Consider the following 4916-nt stretch of genomic DNA (forward strand, 5'->3'; position numbering starts at 1 on the left):
AGAAAGTTGGAGCCAGATTGATGAAGAGTACTGTTTGCCACTCATTAAGTCCATGGCTTAGAGACTGCAAGCTGCTATAAAAGCCAGAGGGGGTGCAACAAAATACTAGTGATGTATTTGGCTGTTTTTTTGTTTGTTTTTCATGATTCCATAATTTTTACCTCATAATTGAGTGATTCCATAATTTTTCCCTGTTTGTTCTTGAAAAGTAACCGTTACTGGCTAGCACATTATGTTTTCATGATTTTTTTTTTTTTTAGTGTTTCTTAAAGCCAGAAAGTTGTCATTTGAAATGACTTTAGTTTTGTTCCATGTCTGTGATCTGCTTTTTTTTTTTTTAAACAAAAGTAAGCAACTGAATGAACATCCTCAGAGCCTGGTGAGTATACAATGTGTCCATGGTTTCCATGAGGTATCGCTTAACGTCCGCAGCCTTGTGAGTTTTACACGTTCTAATCATAGCATTTCTGTATGCAAGGTGACGATTCATATTGACTTGATGATACCCAACAACTTTGTAATTCCTTTTTTCTCTATCTCGTTCCGTTTTCGAGATAAAAATACTAACTCCGTTGTTTTCCACCAGGTGGCGCTATAGGTGGTTTCATTGCGTAGCGCATGGCTACTTTACTATACCTAGACAACACTTCTATGCCTATAGCTGCCGCCGTTCTCAAGGTAATGGCGGTGGACAGGATATGGGTGGACAAACTGTATAATTTTTTATCAGGGGTTGTATTACACACCAAAAAAATGTTTTTTTTCTTTAAACAAGAGTAAAGAAAAAAAAAATTCTATCACCATAATTTGAGAGCCATAATTTTTTTAGTGACAGTCGTGTGAGAGCTTGTTTTTTTGCAGGGCAAGATAAAAATGGTATCCCTGAAAATGTTATTTACATTTAACTTTTTGATTGCGTTTTAATCCAGTTTTTGTGGGGCGGTTTGATGAAAAAGCATAGTTTTTGCCCTGTGTTTGTTTTTTTTTTTACAGTGTACACTGAAGGGGTCAACTATTGTGACAGTTTAATAGATCGATAACAAATGTATATTTTTTTTATTTTTGTTATTGCAGAAATGTATATTTATTGGTGTAATTTTTTTTCCATTTTTTGTTTTTTATTTTGTTTAGTTTTAAGGTTTTTAAAACTTTATTTTGACTTAGTCCTCTCTATGGGACTTTAACTTTTAATAGTCTGATCACTAGTCTAATGCATTGCAATCTATAAGACCTAATTGAAAAACTACCGCGTTAACTGGATGAGTGGGAAAAGGGAGTGAATGGGTAGACCTAAATTCAGGTATACAAACATGGAGACACAGCTGGGAATTAGTAACATGTAAACTGATTTATTCTATAATAATTTAAGATAAAACACAAGGTTTAAAATTCTCTCCTCCTCTTGTCATTTTCGCAAATTCTACATTTTCATCCTCAATGTGTTCATAACCACCAGGTAATTAGTATTTCACCCAGATCCTCATTATTCCTATTATCAGTTTACCTGCATTCATTCCTGTCACTTTGTATTCCTAACAGGTCCCAAGTCTCCCCTTCTGTCCCTAAGTTTCTCACCAGGACCCTTTCTATAATACCTCCACGCAGAGCTTTTTTTTGTTTTGTTTTTATCTATAATTTTAAACCTTGTGTTTTCTTTTAAATTATTATACAATAAATCAGTTTACATGTTACTAATTCCCCGCTGTGTCTCCATATTTGTATACCTAAATTGAGGTCTACACATTCACTCCCTTTTCCCACTCATCTAGTCAGCGCGGTAGTTTTTCAATTAATTCTTCCTTTAGACAGGTTTACGCGGAACCTGCCAACTGCCTGCAGCTTTCATCCCCTTCCTCCCCCCCGTCTTTTTATACTTCACAGATATTATCAGTCCAGTGTCCCCTCCCTGGCATCACATCCATACCCTCAGAGTTAAGTATAGCCCCTTTCCCATTCCTTGTGGGAACGCTAGTTGTCTATCTTTATATTTTTTAAGGTATAAGACCTATTAGTGTTAGGGCTCTTTCACCCGTCTGAATTTCCGTGTAGGAGTGGTATCCATGGTTTGAATGTAACTTGTAAACTTAAAGGGATTTTCCAGTGACCTAACCAAAGGCTGCAGTCACCCTTGCTTATAGCACATGTCCTGCATTCTGTCAGGGTTCTCAGGTATTACTAGTGAGAGCGGTAAGCCACTTATCTGCAAGTAAGGAATTTGACTACACGCAGTCACATCTCAAATGGATGTGCTTGACATCGCTTAAGGCCACTACACACTAAGAAAAATCGCTAGCAACATCTATGCTGAGGCACGACTTTTGTGATGTAGCAGCGATGTTGCTAGTGATGTCGCTGTGTGTGACATCCAGCAACAACCTGGCCCCTGCTGTGAGGTCACTGGTTGTTGCTGAATGTCCTGGACCATTTTTTAGTTGTTGCTCTCCCGCTGTGAAGCACATATCGCTGTGTGTGACAGAGAGAGAGCAACAACTGAATGTGCAGTGAGCAGGGAGCCGCCTTCTGCGTACGCTGGTAACCACGGTAAACATCGGGTAACCAAGAAGCCCTTACCTTGGTTACCCGATATTTACCTTCGTTACCAGCGTCCGCCACTCTCACGCTGTCAGTGCCGGCTCCCTGCTCTCTGCACACGTAGCCGGAGTACACATCGGGTAATTAACCCGATGTGTACTGTGGCTAGGTGTGCAGGGAGCCAGCGCTAAGCGGTGTGCGCTGGTAACCAAGGTAAATATCGGGTTGGTTACCCGATATTTACCTTAGTTACCAAGCGCAGCATCGCTTCCACGCATCGCTGCTGGCTGGGGGCTGGCCACTGGTTGCTGGTGAGATCTGCCTGTGTGACAGCTCACCAGCAACCCGTGTGACAGCTCACCAGCAACCCGTGTAGCGATAATCCAGCGATCCCTGCCAGGTCAGGTAGCTGGTGGGATCACTGGAGCGTCGCTTAGTGTGACGGTACCTTTAGGGCCACTCCAGTAGGCGCACTTCAGTACAGTGTGATACAGTACAATGGCAGCGCGTCAACTTCTGCGTCACATGCTTCGGCCACATGACAGCATGTGACCAGAGCTTGTCGCGCCTCCATTGTACTATATACACTATACTGGAGTGCGCCGGATCCGCCAAACTGGTAGACAGACCCCCAAAACATTTGCAGGAGTAGTTACAGCAAATGGTAGTTCTACAAAGTATATTGACTCAGGGGTGCTGAATACAAATGCACATCATTTATTGTATAAAAATCATGTGTCATTTCTTTTACTTTTTACAAATACTTGCTACTTAGTGTTGTTTTATCACATAAAATACATTTACGTTTGTGAGTGAAACATGGAAACATGTGGTAAAGGTCATAGGGTATGAATACTTTTTCAAGGCACTGCATTTTAATGCTGGTCAATGTGCTTTATAAGGTAAAGTGCATTCAGCTTACCAGGATGAGTACCCAGGCAGATAGAATGTGCACGGATTCTCCAGGGCAACCCGTTCCGGAATCCAAGATATATCAAAGAGAGGAAAAAGGGGGGGAGGGGATGTGGAATCCAGGACTAAAAAATATTTTATATAAAATCAAAAATTTATTATAACATGTTGGTTAAAAATGAAGAAGCCGCAAAAGGCAAGGAAAAGACAACATCTACATCCTTACACGTTTTCGAAAAGCGTAAGGATGTAAATGTTCTCTTTTCCTTGCCTTTTGCAGCTCCTTCATTTTTAACCAACATGTTATAATACATTTTTGATTTTATATAAAATATTTTTTGGTGCTGGATTCCACATCCCCTTCCCCCCTTTTTCCTCCATTTGATATACAATGTGCTTTATGTTGCTCACATGGACAGCCCACAAACCGAAAAAAGTGTTAGTCTGTATGAGCTGTAAGATTAGAGAAGTTAATGGAGGGTCTGCCCCTGAAAGAACGTTTGCAAAGTTTGGCACTTGTTTGAGCCAAAAAATGTGTTTGTTTTTTTACATCATGTTTATTATAATTTAGGCTATGTGCTTACGTTGCATTTTTTCATGCGTTAACGCAGCGTTTTAAACTGAAGTGTAAACGCATGCGTTCTACGTCCCCAGCAAAGTCTATGAGAATTTAGCAAATTCCATGAGCAGGTTGCGTTTTAAAATGCAGCGTTTTGCATGCCAAATTTCTGACAAAATCGATACGTTCTAAAAACACGTTACTTCTTTTGTGCGTTTTGGATGTTTTTCCCACTCTGTCTATGGTAGAGCAAGCATCCAGAACACATGAAGTCTACATCCATTCTGCATTAAAAAAATACATCCACAATGCAGCGTTTTGAAACGCACATGCAGTGACAAAACGCTGCAGAATATTTGTCACAGCAGAACGCAATGTGCGCACATAACCTTACTCAAGAAAGGACCCATAGATTGTGCAGATTTGCTTTTTTGGAGCACGGGCAGCAGACATGCATCAAACTTATTAAGAATCGTACTCCTCTAATAACCAGCGCATTTTACTCTGTCCTTTTCTATTTATTGTTTGTTTTAATGTTTTGTTTATTGAAGCAAAAATAAGAATACATAGTCAATAGAAAGCAGTCTTAGCTAATATTATTGCAATTGTAGCAGATGCTTCCCCTTCGTCTCTATGACTCTGGCTACCTGTTTAATATCTGATCTTAGCCAAATAATAATAAACTTATCCATCAGGCAGTGGGGAAGTCTGCTCTAGATTATTAGCCTGGTTTCTGGATTAATATGAAACAAATTTATAACAGTAAGTAACATAGGAACTAGGAATGGGGGGGTAGCTGGAGTATAGGAGAGCAAGGTTATATCACATGAAATTCAGATAAGGGAGTCGAGATAGCGGGTTCAGGAGGTGAAGAGAAAGGAAAGAGGAGAAGATTTTGGTCTTGGGTCCACTC

The sequence above is a fragment of the Anomaloglossus baeobatrachus genome, chromosome 2, assembly GCF_048569485.1.
Source record: "Anomaloglossus baeobatrachus isolate aAnoBae1 chromosome 2, aAnoBae1.hap1, whole genome shotgun sequence".
In the NCBI taxonomy this organism is placed as follows: domain Eukaryota; kingdom Metazoa; phylum Chordata; class Amphibia; order Anura; family Aromobatidae; genus Anomaloglossus; species Anomaloglossus baeobatrachus.